This window comes from Tamandua tetradactyla, chromosome 21 (genome assembly GCF_023851605.1).
Source record: "Tamandua tetradactyla isolate mTamTet1 chromosome 21, mTamTet1.pri, whole genome shotgun sequence".
NCBI lineage: Eukaryota > Metazoa > Chordata > Mammalia > Pilosa > Myrmecophagidae > Tamandua > Tamandua tetradactyla.
The window spans coordinates 23,810,604-23,826,645 of NC_135347.1; the positions used below are offsets into that span (position 1 = coordinate 23,810,604).

Consider the following 16,042-nt stretch of genomic DNA (forward strand, 5'->3'; position numbering starts at 1 on the left):
ACTGCCTCTGACATTTTACTACTCTAGACCTCATTATTCCCCTCCTTCTGTGAATTTCCTTGTGATTTTTAGAATGTGGCATACAATTTGGCATTTAATTATGTGTATTGTGATCATTTAAATATTAGTATTCATCCCCAAGACAAATTACTCACCTTTTAAGGGCAGCACTTATTCCTTGCCCTTTCGAAGCACAGCATAGGCTTAGGTGCTCAGGAGTGCTCGTTGAGCAATTTTATTGATATAATTCCACTCTGCTTAGATATTAACAAGGGTCCTAGGGATATAGAAAAGATTGTCTTGTTTAATTGGAGGAGAAATTTTCAAAAGTTATTCAAATTCATGACAGAACTAACTCCACCACTTTTACCAGACCACCTCCACTGCTCTTTGACATTACTTTCTTCACTTATCTGCCTCCTCTAGATTTGTCATCTGAGGAAATGGAACATTGTTGTACTCATCTTTTTATTTCTGCTCTCTAGGACAGTGTCACGCATATAGGAGATACATAATAAACTGTGCTGAATTAATGCATGAGTGCATAGATAAATGCCTGTGGCCCAGCCGGAGTCTTTAGCATTACCCTTGTATCTTCTCATTTGGAGCAAGTACAACTTCACCCTCCAATGTCGGGCTGGATGGTCATATGACCACCTGGTAAGCAGGTGCACTATGACCCATTGTCTGCTTTCTATATTCTGGAAGTCCTGACAGAGGCTACTTCTTTCTACATAACAATGATATAGACTTTTATTTTCATTTTTATATGGCCTACATGATAGAAAACTCTTCATTGTAATAGTTTTCTTCTTTATTTCCACCAATATGATATTAAGCTTAGATTTGCATAGCTGCCATTTGCTCTAACGTTGATGAAGATTCCCTTTATGAGCACTTCTTTTTATTATTCTCATTATGTTTTGTGGGTCTGCATGGTGGTAATTCATTACTTGGTGGTAAAACACGAGTATTTTCCTTTCTATACCTAAGAGGTATTTCCTCTTAGCAGTGTAAGATTTTCCCTTCCTAATACCCAAATTTCTTTTTACTTTCCTTTATTTGAAAAGTGTATTTGAAGAATTTTATTCTCAGAATGATGAACATTTAATGAAAATATGGAGCACCCAATTTTAATGAAATGATGTTATAGGATTACAGCATGGAATATCTTATACTCGAATTATGTTGGAGTTGCCAAATAGGGTACAAGAGACGGGCATGAATTTTATTGTAGTTAAACAATTGCTGACCAGCCAGGCTTTCAATTTAGCTTTGTGCATTTCAGTAAAGAAATTTGATCTCATTCATCTTTCTACTAGACAATATTTCCCCATTACATCTACTTCTTATCTGTGAAGATTTTATACTTGACCAAAAAAAGATTCATTTTGCTTATGTAGCATTAGGTATAGAAATACCTCATTTGACATAAATGTTTATTGTTGGCATTGATCACGGGGTGAAAAAGACTATTATAAGTTGCTTTAAGATGGCACAAAAACAAATCTGAATGTTTCCAAATGAGCTTTTATTGTAGCATGTTAATTAAACCCCAGTAGCATAATATAGAAAAGATCAAAGCTGGAGCTATTCTTTGGTTTTTTATTTTATTGTGATGTTGTGTTATGCATAGTTTTGTGAGATAACAGGTTATTTCCTGAGAGAAAGGTATCAAATATTGTGTATAAATTTGCTTTGCCTCTAAAAGTAATGTTTAGAAATATATATTTACCAAGTAATCTTTCTTCAAGATTGGCAATTGATTTTTTTATTGAAAGGAGATTTAAAATATGTAACAATTATTTCAAGCTAATAGTTTTGCTGTATAAATGCTCAGTGGAGCATCAGAAATTGTTATATGGAATTTTATAAAAATCTAAGTCTGCTCTTTCAAAGATAGTATTTTGAGCATAATGTGAAAAGAAATGCTGCTGATTACCAGTAAGTTATGTCCTTTTTAAATTTAAGCTCAAAGATACGAAATGCCAGACATTTGCTTCATTCCATAATTGTGTATATTCAAAGATACCACTTATTGTAAGGAATAATTTTTCCTAACATTTATTCAGTTTTCCAGAGTATTCGGTTAGAAATTTTGGAAATTATGTTTAAACATATTAAGTTATATTACTAAATACTTGCTGTAATGCAGGCTATGTGACTACAAGACAAGTCATTTGCGTCTTTTCTACATTGGCTACGAAAAAATATTTTTCCCACATACCAATTAAAATATTTCCACCCCGTCCAACTGATCAAAACTAGTTAGAAAACTAAGAAAAATATCCAGCACAAAGTTAAATCAACTCTTTATCAAGGGTTTGAAACATCAGGAAATTTTTAAACACTTAGAGTAACTGAGAGAAAAATGTTCCTGCTTTTTCTTATTACAAAAATAAAGCTTGATCATTGTATTTATCTATTTACCTATCTATCTACCTATCTATCCTGACAGAATTCCCTCTTTCCATCAGTATTTCTAGGATATACATTGATCTGTAATGCTATTTTATATCCAACTTCTTCAAATTGGCAAATATGGCCTATATTTTCTCATGTCAATACACAGAGGACATTATAATTTTATGCACAAAATATATTGCAGTAAATACTTAAATATAATATATTTAAGATAGAATATATAATCATTCAGTAATAAAGAATTCCAAACCCTTTATGGCTCAAAGTAAAAAAGAATATATATTTCTCATGATGCATATTCATCAAAGTTTCTTGTGGGCTCAGCTCCCTGACTCCCTCTTTCTTGGACTCAGAAAGACCAAGGAAGTCTCATCTGAAGTGTTGCTGAGTGTCAATGCGAAGAGAAAGACATGTGTGATAAAACCGATGTTGGCTTTAAAGATTTCAGTCCTGAAGTGACCCAGGTAATAATGTATGTTCACATTCATGGTTGATGTCAAACTTTGTGGGAACAAGAAAGTTCACTCCTACTAAATGCAGCTCTAACACCATAAATTATTTTACAAATCTCATACTAATTAGTATTTGTTTTTAATTCTTTTTTTTTCTGTTCTAAGCAATGCTGCAGCATCTATGATAAAAATATAAGGACTTGTTTTCAACTTCCATGATACTTAGATTTAATTACATTTCTGGGAAATGGTGTCTGTCATAATCAATTTGTATTGAAACATTACAGTTTCTGAAATACTGAACACCCCAAGGTGGTGCTATTGATACTTCAAGGTAACTACATTTACATTTTATGATGTACCACTTCAACATATTATTTTCTGTAAATGCTTTCCCTGAACAGCAAAATTAAGCACTATTCTATCATAACTACAGCAATCAATAATCATGTATTACTTAATTAGTATCTGTAAATTCAAGCTGAAAAAAAAATATATATATATGCTTTGAGCCTGCATTTCAGAGAGGGTCTGTCACCATGCTTTGCCTCTTCCCCACTCTTGGACTGCTCTACTTGTTATTTTAGTAGGTTGGGGATGGGCCATTCTCCATTGTCCTGGTTCAGCCTCAGTCTCCGGCAGACCTTGCATCACTCAGTCTCACAGACGGCCCTTTCTCAGTTGAAGCTGCTCCTCTTCCAGCAGTAGACCTCTGATTGTCTGAACCTGGGATCCTTTTCTTGTTCCTCTCCTAAGGATTGTTTCTCCCCACCCCCCACTCTTTTCCCCAGTCATAGCCACCCGGAATCTTTACCTGTGATCTGGGGATGGCAGGCGACTCTGGTCTTCCTCCAACTGCATAAGACTTTTGTTCTATTGGTGAGAAGGACTGGGGTATTTCCTCATGTCTTCCCTGCAGTGTTGGCTGTTCTCCTCCCTCAGGGCTGCACTATGATGGATTCTCTCTCTGGTTTCTCCTCCCTGTCCAGGATACCCTGAGCAGTCCTTGGAAAAGAGCTTGCAAGTGGGTGCAAATTTCCTGGTACCTGCAGTTCTCAGGAGTTTCATACTCTCATCCTAGCCCACATTTTTCATTTAGCAATTTGTTAAACATTTTAGCTGAATTCTTCCTGGCTTCTTCTTCATCATGGTAAGCTGGTGCTTATGCCTTAAAACTTCTTGAAGGAGAGGCTGTCTTTACTTAGATTTTTGGATAATTGGTTCCCCTCTGACCTTAGCTCTCAAATAGGTTAAACACTATGATTCTGTGGATTATTTGAGGCACTTTCTAGCTTTCTACTGTCTAACTGGAAGTCAGAAGTCCTGTAATGATGGTTTGATTTAGAAAATTCAGAGAACATGTTGTACAATGTGAATCTTGATGCCAAGGTAATTTACTTTCAGCCTTTTCTTTTTTATTAGTATATGAGATATGATTCTTTTTTTAAGTGTAGGTTTACAGAAATATCATTCAAAGGTACATAAAATGTAGAGTTTTCTTATACAATCTTACTATTTACACCTTTCATTACTGAGGTACATTTGTTCTAATTCATGAAAGAGCATTTTTATAATTTTACTGTTAACTATAGTCCATTACCTTTACAGTGGGTTCATTGTGTTGTACATTCACATGGTTTTTCTTTTAATTATTATTTTTGTAGCATAGATACTACCTAAAATATCCCCCTTTAACCACATTCGCATATGTGATTCAGTGCTGTTAATTACACGCATAATGTTGTGTTTACCATCACGACCATAAGCTATGATTTTTTATTATAATTTATATAAGAACACCTCATTAGAGCAGGCTTAAGTAACAACAAAGAAAGTGAAAACATTAATTAAATTATATATCTAGAAATTTAGAGATAGGATTCACTTTAGTCACAACTAAATCCAGGCATCCATATGTTTAAAAGATGACATTAGGTCTCTCCTTTCTTCTCAACATTTTCTACGTTGGCTGCATTTTCAGAGAGATTGTCTTCTTGTGGTGGAATAATAACTGTCAGCCAAACTGGGTGCAATTCCACCCAAATCCATGCATATCATCAACGACAGTATCTTTTTCTAAAGTGTCTCAATAAAATTTCTGCTCCTGACAACCATTGGCTCCGCTTGTATCACATGCCAATCTCTAGTACAATTATGGTGTCCAGGGAACAGAGTGCTCCTGGGAGCTTAAGCATAAATCTCACATTCCTCTGGAAACACATCAACTGAAAAAGAGGGAGAGGTGAACCCCCTGGGTTGTTCAGTTGAATGAGTAAATCTCTCATAAACCAGGAGGATTAACCACACTCGTCTTAAGTTTTGTGTGGTAGTTCTGAGTAAACAATATACTCAGCTTACCAAATGGCTTATAAAACATCACAGTTTTCTTCTTCTTTATGAAATGGTTATAAGAAATAATATATGATGTGCCACAGGCTTTTGCCACATTGACTTTATTTTAATGTGTTAAAACTGTGGAATTACTTGTCTACAAAATACTGAACTATGAGTCTTTTCTTGAACTTGGATTTTTTTTTTTGAATATCCGATTAGAGTTTCTTTTTCCTTCAATAGTGTAATTCAATTTATCCATTTATATGATTTATATGCTTGGCACTTTTCTTCCCATCTTGGTTCCATCATTATTCTTATTGCTTTGTTACATCCTCAAAATTCTTTTTTGTTTACATTATTAACTTTTCTTGATTTAAAATTGATTAACTATTGTGTCGAAACTTAAGCCTTTGTTTTGATCTATTTTATAATTTTTACTTGGAAAGTTACTTAATAAGAAAGCTTTTTCAGAAGTACAAACGTGTTTTGCAATGTGAATGTTCAAAAATGACTTTATGTTTGCGCTCATTTATGTTTATTTGTTTGGATGTATGTTCAATACTCTTAGAACTCTGAAAATATTTCCTAAATATTTGCCTGCTGTTGAGAAACCTGCTACTAAACATTTCTCCTCACTAATTTTTTAGGAAAGTTGGTTATGTCTGTGTGATTGATTTTTCAATTTATACTAGGAATATGAAATTTTACCTTGTTACACTCAGCTCTGAAAGTTAATTAATACTCTTCAGTTCTGGCATCTTCCTTTTAAAGGTCAATTTAAAAACAATTTTAAGTTCAACTTCCAGGGTCTTCCAGAATCCACAACAAAGGAAATGATAAAGCTAAAATTATAGTGTTATTGTTCTTGATTATAACCTAGAAATATCTAGACAAACTTCTAGAATCTCCATCATTCTGAGATGTCACAAAATACTATTTAACAAAACTTCCCATGGCCATCTTGGTAGGTGAACAGATAATCTTAATGATGCTTCTGAGTAGTCTGTCTCCACAGCCTCTCCCACACTCTCATCCCCATTCTCTGGCATCTAGCATTCATGCACCTGTGTAATTCTCTCTGGCTGAATAGGAATGAGGGTGACCAAAATTGTAGTGGGATGACTGCCACCTTTATCTCTCAGATCATTCTTTCTGGGAGAAGCCAGTGGCCATGTTGTGAGGACCCTGTGAGAAGGCTCCTGTGGAATAAACTGAAGATCTTTAATCAATCCAACTTACCAGCCATTTGAGTGTAACACCTTGCAAGCAAATTCTCCAGCCCTAGTGATTCTTTCAGATAACTTCCATTTTATTATATATTTTTATAGCTACTTCATATGAAGACTTGTGTTAGAACCACCTTGCTAGTGTACTCCTAAATGCTTAACACAGATATTGTGATATATACTAAATGTTTACTATTTTAAAAGTCACTAAGTTTTGGAGGTAAATTTTATGCAGCAGTAGATAACTAATGTACTAGTTTCAAGAGGCGCATAGAGGAAGAGCTTACACTGCCTGCAAGCTAACAAGCTAGCCTGCCACCATTTCATCGGTGATGTAGGTTGACTCCTGGGTGAAAGACAGAAGGCTTTATTATTTATTGCACAGAAGGAAGCACGAGTTTGGTGCTTTCATCAGTTTCCCTTGCCCTCCAGGTGCCATGGGGATGATACAGAAGTTAGCCCCAGGGGATGCTGTGAATTCACTACTATTAGAGCTGAGAAATGCTGAATGGAGGAAACACTTAATATTATGAGCAGGCTGCTAACAAATCTGCCCAAATTTTAGCCTGCAGGGATACATGATCTTTTTTTGTACTGGTTTGGGAGCAAATTTACACCTTGCCCAGCAGGGAGACACCAGCTTGTCTTCCAAGGCTGTCTTTTTATACATAAACACTTGAAAAAGTATTGAGACAAGAGTTGTCAACAGGACATGTAGAGATGACACAAAGAATTGTCCTTCAATGCTCCCTCAAGAATAGGTATAATTTAAACGGATATGCATAGATACGTAAGCAGATACCAATTCTAGAGTGCCAATGTTGTAATTGGCAGGAAGGGGATGTAATTTGTGCCCATAAATATAGCTTGCTGAGATAGTATAATTAAATTCCAACCTATAGCACTTCATTCCTAATGAAAACAATAAACATACTCACTTAAAAATCTAATAGTTTAATTGAAATACATAAAAAGGAAAATCATTTACTAATACAACACATTTAATAAACCTTTTTTTCCTGTAATAGTTCAATGATAATGAAATCAAAATTTATTACTCGTATCATTAAAACTAGTCTTTCCTCTTTAATTTGATAGGGAAACACTTCATACAATATACGGTTGAGAAAATAAATGTCTATTGAGCATTAAACTGTCATTTACTATACTGAATATAGATAAATAATATTTGCCAAGATTTCTCAGCATGATTAATAGAATTTAGATCAAATTTGCAGTACAATTTTGAGTAGTGTTTCAGAATAAAGAGATTCAATTCTGCTTTTCTACATGTTCCAATTTTATAATTAGCAAGTGATAATAAAGTACAAATATTGTTTCTACTACTGAATGCCAGAACATGTAAGGGCCCTAAATTAGTATACAGTACCATTAACATTTTGATTAATCATTAGGTCTTAAGAGATAAATACAGTGTCGTTATTGATTATTAATTGCCATCTTCAGTGCACAAAACAATATGGAACCCAGTTTGCCATCTGAATTAACACTATTTCTCACACTACTAACAAAGGCTTCTTATTTTTCGAAGCTTACACAAATTAGAAAACATTTAAAAAAATTTGTCACTTAAATGTTTTCTTTAAGTCTTTGTTAAGTATTATTCTTGAAATTTGGATATTTTCTTAAATTTTGATATTTACACATTTTAACCCATAGTTCACCAAAATGGTAAAATGGTGTAATGTTATAAAAAAAATGGTGCTACTTTAGATCAAATAATTTTATGTGGTATGTAAAGAAATGTTCTGGCCAATGACATTTAACTGAGATGACATTTTCTTGAAATAAGAAACTGTGTTTTAAGAGCAGAATATGATGCTTTATTTCTCAAATATCCCTTGCTTATTTGATAGTCTTATGAATCAAGGGTAAATTAGGTGACTAATAACACATTAACCAGATAACTAAATAATGAACTAAAATAACTACATAAACTATTTTATTGGTAAAAGTTTTTTAATGTGAACATTTTAGGCATTTTTCTTTGTGAGCTTGGACTGAGTTAGCTTTTCTTTTCCATCTCATACTTTTTGAAGGGCTTTGTGATAGTAATAAATACTCCAGGTCTTTAGATATGTTGTTTAAATGTGCTGTTTATTTGTAATTAGTGTGTATTCTAGCTAAATGGCAATATGGGATTTTACTTGGTATGAATGTTAGTTATTTAACTGTTTGAAAATTAAATAAAATGCTAAAGTAGATAAAGCTACTAATAATAAGCACAATTGAAGGATTTTTGTGTTACACCCTCTGTCTCTATCCTGTGAAAGAATGCAGCTGTGTTGATTCATTATTAAAGAACTACTTGCAAAGTTAATCTCCAACCTACCAAACAACAGATTAGCTAAACAACTCAATTGTTCTGTTGATTACACATTTGATTACATTAAAAATTATACTCATTTATGATGTGCCCTGATTCAATTTCATCCTTCACTAGAATATAACCATTTAATAGAATTATTGACTAAGCAATTTTACCAATGTAAGAAAAACTAAATTCTTTTTTAGCTCTAATATCTAAGATAACTGATTTTTATTTTTTAAAAAATTTACAGACTTGTATCTCAGGGAAGCAATTCCAAATGACCAAATTGTCACTATTAGGTTTGTTAACAGATAGGTAAACTGTAAAACTAATAAGAATCTTCATTATACTGCAGATTTCCTTAAAGATAATAACATATTTTTCCTAAATTCAATGCACAGTTTTGAATTTCCCCCAGCAGAATTAATGAGGTATTTTTCACACTAATATTTTAGAATTTTTCTTCTATAAGCATATGAAGAGTTTATACTTAACTTACAGACACCTATTTTATGAAATATTACAGTAACTATAAAGTTGTAATTATGCTAGACTTTTCTAATTTTATTATATGTACAAGTTATATCAAACTATTTTCAGTTTCCCAATCTTTACCTTATTTTGGTGTTTTCATTGTTTACAACATAATTTGTTTATTGCACTCTTCTCAATCTGAGCCTAACTATTTCCTCTGAGAAAACTGCTGCATCTGTGAAGTTGAATGAGACTCCTTGCTTTCCTGTTACACAGTTCTTCCTTGGGTATATTTCCATGATCATTACCAAATCATCTACAAGGTATGGGATATCTAATGATGACCCACAAATATATCTCTTTGCCTCTAAAGTCCAGTGGGATAATTCATGGTTTCCCACATTCAGTTTCTGCAAAAAAGAAAATTTTTGCACCCAAATTGAATGGGAAATTTCTTTATATCTGAGGATTAAAAGAAATTTTCCCCCTATTTTTTCTTTTTTTTTTTTTTGCTTTCGAGGATAGCACAATCACAGAAAACAGAGAACCATAGAAGGCCAGTGCTGTGAAGCTCTGGGAAAATTGAAAGCTGCAGCTGACAGCCAGCAGAACTTAATAGAAATTGCAAACACTCTTAAAAGACCACATTCAAATCTCTGCTCTAAGAACAAACTAAAAAATTGCAGATGGTAGAAGAACGAATGTATTATGGATAATTATAAGGGACTCGGTACATAAAAGCCACCCACTCAGTTGCAGATGTCACTTGTAAATAATGAGTACAGGACAAGCAGGAGAAGATCAGCAAAACTTGGGCCATGCAAGAGAAATAAATAAAATCTGATCCTCGACTATTATCAAAGCCTGGGCTAAAGGAGACTGGGAAATCACGTTTATTATTCGTATTTTTGTCTTCTAGACAGAAATACAACTGCCAGCTCCTTATACATGCTTTTCCCTGTACTTGCCAAGACACGCACACTGCTTTCTGAAATATTATCCTGTTTATTTTCCTCACGACACTCACCATGATATGAAATGGCCTTATTAGTTTCTGCGTTTACTTACATATTTCTTTTGTTTTGCTTTTTTGGCCTCTAGAGAGCAAGCGCTCTGAGGAAGTGTTTTTAATTGTACCTATAATTTTGCTGGGGCATTTGGTAGCTTATAACCACATGTGGCTATTTAAATTAAATTAATTAAAACTCAATAATTTTGAAAATAACTTTTCAGCCCATCTTCAAATGTTCAATAGCCATATGTAGCAACTGACATGTATGTTGATAGTCATTATCACAGAAAGTTCTTTTGCATAGCATTAATCCAAATATTCCATATCCCACACACCTAGAAAAGCAATTTTAAAAAGTATGTTTCTTGCCACTCACTTTATTTCTGTTGTTATCTTATAAGATCAATATTTCCTTTGTATTCTTGTCTCTGATGATCTGGTGTCTACACAGACATATTTCTTTGAAGTAGTTACATTTTTACTTTGAAATAGTTTTTGAAATATGCATTTCACAAACAACACAAAAGTGCAGAAGTCAGCAGTAATTCCTCCCAATTCAAATGAAGAAATTAATTCATCAATTCTAATTCCTTATTATTTTTAAGAAGTATCACTTCATCTAGTCAATTTTCTGACTTGGTTTGGGGGACCTAGCACCATGGGCAGTGATAACTTCATGTGTTGTCTCTGTAGTTTTCTTCAAATGTGGTAAAAAGCCTGCATCAGGGACAGCCACATAAAATTAGAAATTTATCTCTTTGATGATTTGTTTTATATGACTATTCTTGCCAGAATTTGGATGTTTCCACATTGGACACACTTTATTTAGATGAAACTTCTTCTACTCACTGAATTTATATTGCAAATTTCTCTGTATGTTTACTTTGCTTCTAGCAGCTCTAGGATGCTAGATTGAAAAAAAAATTGAAATTACAGTATGACCTAGCCTACCAGGTTCTGCTGTTATAGCTTATCTATAAGGCCAACAGATTCTAAAAGGATTACTGTAGCCCATCCCTTCTTCAGAACTCTCTTTTCTAAACTTCTAGATACTAATTGGATTGGACAGAAATGTATTCACCTTGATTAGGTCATTCTGTTCCGGGTACAGAAAGTTTGGTTCAGCTTATTATACACCCTTTTAATACTATACAAATTGTCTTTTAAGATGAGATGAACGACTTTCTATAAACTCTTCATGTATTTTCTGGGGTTTACTTTTTCCTTTTCTTTTTTTTTTTTTGATGTATTGGATAGTGATATGACAGTGATTTTTTTGAAAATGTACTAATTCCACCATTCTTCCTAGAATTTCTTTAGGTTTTTTCTGTGTGTATGCCATAAAGCTTCAAATTTAGTTCTTTTGTATATTTATGTATAATCAATTGAAATTTGTGCTCGTTATTTTAAAAATTATGTTCATAACATTAGCATTCTTTCGTCAAAAGAGAGAAAAATCACAGCTCCTTTTTCAGAATTTTACTTTGTTGACATATATCTCTCTTTAGGTGATATAGATTGAAATACTGCTGCATTTTTATTATTACTACATTTTTCTCTTACTGCATTTTGTAAAAAAGACGTTCTTTTGATTCCAGCCTAACAGAGAATCTGACACAATATGCACTGAGTGAGTCCAATGAATATATGAAAAGAATCAATTAATGGGGAACTAATTAATTAGTATATTTATATGAACAGTTTTTTAGGATATAAAAGAAGGAACTACTCAGATTCTCTTGTTTATGTCTAAAGGCAAGAAAGAAACCAATAAGTACAGCACAAATCATTATTTAGTCAAAGGCAGTACAATCATTTTTTGACAAATGACCACTGTAAATTCTTATTTATAGAGATAATCTGGGTAAATCAATTTGTTTTCCTTATTTAAAAGTTGTAGGATGAAGTAAGCAGGTTCAGGAGGAAAACAGAGAGTAAGCAATATTATCTAATGACAAGGTGTAATTTTCAAGTCTACCAAAATGATTTATTATGATTTGGTTTAGTGCGGTTTACCATGTTTTTATTCTGCTCAGGATTTATTTAGGTTCTTTTGTTCGTACATGCATAGTTTTATATCAAATTTGGAAAATTTGGAGTCATTAATACTCGTGTTTTTCCTGCCCATCTACAACTTCTGGGTCTCAAATTACAGTTATGTTAGGATAAATGATATTGACATCTGCATTAGTCAATAAGTATCTCTACTTATTTTTCTCTCTGTGCTTTTCTTTAGAGGTTTTCACTTGCCCTATCTTCAGATTCACTGTTAGTATTTTCTGCAGGGTACAATCTGCATTTATTCTTATCCAGTGAACTGTGTATCTGTCAATGGGATTTCCGGTTTTGATTGACCTGATAGTACCTATTTTTCTTTTCAGTATCTTTATATTTTTCCTTTAAATTCTTGAAAACTTTTATAATACGTGCATAAAAATCTTTCTTTGCCAATTTCAGTCATTGATTTCTGGATCTTTTTCTCCAAATAATTATCAGATTATGGATCACATTTTTCTGATAAGAGTAGTAATTTTTCAATTCTGGATATTGGAAATGTTAGTTTTTTTAATGTCTGGATTTTGTTGCCTTCCTTTAAAGGATTTTGCTTTATTTTCCAACATGAAATGGAATTACTTGTTGATGAGCTTGACCCTTTGAAAGCTTTTTTCAATTATTGTTAGGATGTGTCTGAAGTAGCTTTTTCTCTAGGAATGGTTAATTACCACTTGAAATGCATGTACTGCCTTTCACAGGTCTCTATTGAAAGATGTCAGTGTTCAACACTATCTCTCTCTCTTCCTGGTCTGAACTCTAAGGCCTTCTTACCCTAAATGCATTTTAACAGTTTCTCAGTTTGCAGATCCAAGTTAGTTGTACATTGCCCAGTCTTGTGGAGCTTCATCAGATAAAGATACAAGTTATTCTTCAGCTGAAAGCTAACCTGTAGGTTCCTGGAGCGCTTTCTTTGTGTAGCTCCCTCCAGTGTGGTACTCTACTATATATTCTGTATTCCACCTGCCTCTACTTCCTTAAACTCTGTTCTTTATCTCCTCAACACAGAATATTTCTTTTATTTGTTTGTCTCCTTTACAACTCTAGAGTCCAGAAAGTACTTCCAGACATTCAGCAGGGTGGGACAATCATAAGACTCATTTTGTTTATTTCTCTTCTCTCAGCATTACAGCCCTGTTCTACCAATGGACCCATACTGTCAAATGTCTGAAAGTATTTTCCAATTGCATATGAAAGAAAGGGTAGTCTAGTAACATTTAGTCCGTTAATGTTGGAAGCAGAATCATTTGGCTCTTTTTTATATTTTCCTTTGTTGTTGTTGTTATTGTGATTTTCTACCTCTTGCCCCCTGATTCTTATACTTTAATTTGTCTTTGAACTTATGTATAATAATCGTTTAATTTATTAGTCTTCTAATTTTAACATAAATGGCATCATGGCAACTCTCTTGAATTCTGTTTCTTTTTACTTACAGATCACAGTTTCCCGCTTCTGTGCACGGATATTATTTGCGAATTTGTGCTGACATCTGTGTACTTTACATTATCGAGAGTCTGGATTCTGTTGGCTTCTTTGAAGGAATTATGTGTTTGTTCTTGCAAGCAATTGCTTGTTCTTGCAAGCAATTCATTTCAATTTAATGTCTAGATTAATTAGTGAGGTTTTCCTGCACTCACTGGACAAGTGTATCAGAAGTGTGTAAAGTCTAGAATCCCCGTTAGCATACAGTTCCTTAGTAGTTGTTCTCTGCAAGACCTCATATCACATCTCCCTGCGCGTGTACAATTTAATCCTCAGCCAAAGGCTCCAAGGAACCTTAAGCAGATGTCTGGTGCTGTTCCTCTGCACATATCCTTTATCATTTCTATCCTGCTCCCCTAATTCCATTTGCTTTAAGAGTCCTATATTGCAATTACTGTTTATTCTTCCCTGGTAGATCGCTTATTTCTGCTTGGGCTTGTATGTTCCATGTGCCATGGTTTATAACATTCTCCCAGGAAGAAATCTTCATGAATGGGGTACTCAATATATTTCCCTTCTCTCATAGATAATAACCTTGTGGTCGATGTTGTCAAATGTCTGAAAAAAGTTGCTTCATATAATCTTCCCAGTTTTATAGTTGTTTATGGTGGAAGGGTAAGTGTGTTTTCTGTCATTCTGTACTCGAAGCATATTTTTCCATATAGGATTCTAAACTGGAAATATCTTCCAGCATTTACATATGTCATTAAACTGACATCTGGCTTTGATTGTCTGTTGAAAAGATAACCATACATGTTAATTCTTCCTTTTAAGGTAATGTATCATTTATTTCTCTCACTACTGTCCTGATTTTATCTTCATCTTTGGTTTTCAACCATGTGGCTCTGATGCTATTGGATATGATTTACTTTATATTCACCTTGCATGCAGTTCAGTGAAACATTAGCATCTGAATGAGATGCAGTGAGAAAACTTCACCAGTTTTTAAAAATGATTTGCTGCTATCTCTTCACATATTAATTCTGTCTCATTTTTTTCCCTCTCTCCTTGGGACTTGAATTTCATATCATTAAAACTTTTGTTGATGTCTCTTGCATTTTATTTATTTTACTTTTTATATTATATTATACACTGTGTTCTGTTCTATTCTATTCTATTATTTATTTTACTTTATTTTTCCCATCATTGTTTCTTTCAGTGATTCAGTTTGGATATATTCTATTGTTCTATTTCTAGTTCTCTAATTCTATTTCTTACTGTGTTCAATCTCATTTTGCTGAGTTCAGCTCAAGCAACTGTTCAAACAGGGTCATACGGGGTAGTGAGAGATTGAGAAATAACAATACAGAGTTTAAGAGAAAGCAGGGGCTAGGTGGTTCATTGTCTGACTGAAGACAATGACCCTGAGAAGCCAGTGCAAGTTTATTGTATACTGTTTAACAACAGAAATCTAGATAAGGCAGTGCAGTACATGATAAGGTACTTAACGTAATGAATAGGGATACAGAATTTCTTGAGAACAGAGTGAACATTAATTAGTTTGCTTGAAACTGCAGAAGCAGAACTTTCCCACACTAAGGCCAGATTAGATAAGGCATAGCCCAGGCCGGACCTCATTGCACTGGAGACCAAGGGGCAGTGCTTCCAAAGTTACTCTGATGTGCCCTTGCCGTCAGTCAGGGGCCTGCTTGATGAGAAACCTGACCTGGGTCCCAACATCATTTAATGTGTGCTTATTTTTAGATGTTTTAGTTTCAAATTCTTTATTAAAATTATTTACCTTTTAATATATGTTCCACCTTTTCTTTCACATATCAGTGATAGTTCATATGTTAATCACAATGTCCCTATTTGATAATTCCAGTATCTGAATTATATATGATTCTGTTTAGATAGGTCCTTTAAATATTGATTTCCAGTATGTCAGTATGTTTTTTTAGTACTCCTTATGCACCTGGAATTGATGCTGAACATTGTTGCTGTAAAACTGTGGAAGTTCTAGGTGATAGTTTCTTCCAAAAAAGGTAAAATTTTATTTTATAGGCATTTGGTAATCTGATGATCACCTTGATTTAGTTGAGACTTAATTTAAGGTATTGTTTGGACTGGTCAGTTCAGTTCTGACTTTTGTCTAAGAATGTGGCCCTTACTCCTATGGCATCACTATTATTTCTTGGGCATTCCCAAAACTCCAAGGACACAGACTGTTCTGCATTTTGTCTAATAGTCTAGTATGTTGACAAGGTTTCCTACACTTAGGCAAAATTTTAACCCCAAAATGTGTCTCTGGGGA

The 16,042-nt window shown here is 33.7% G+C and overlaps 1 long non-coding RNA gene across 7 annotated transcripts in view; it reads right to left on the minus strand.

The window, feature by feature from the left end:
* The window catches only part of LOC143665306 (uncharacterized), a 174,409-nt gene that overhangs the window by 96,019 nt on the left and 62,348 nt on the right, over positions 1–16,042 (minus strand). For all 7 annotated transcript variants that reach the window (XR_013166860.1, XR_013166861.1, XR_013166859.1 and 4 more), the window contains exon 3: positions 156–277. This is a non-coding gene — a long non-coding RNA (uncharacterized LOC143665306). The remainder of the gene's footprint in view (positions 1–155; positions 278–16,042) is intronic.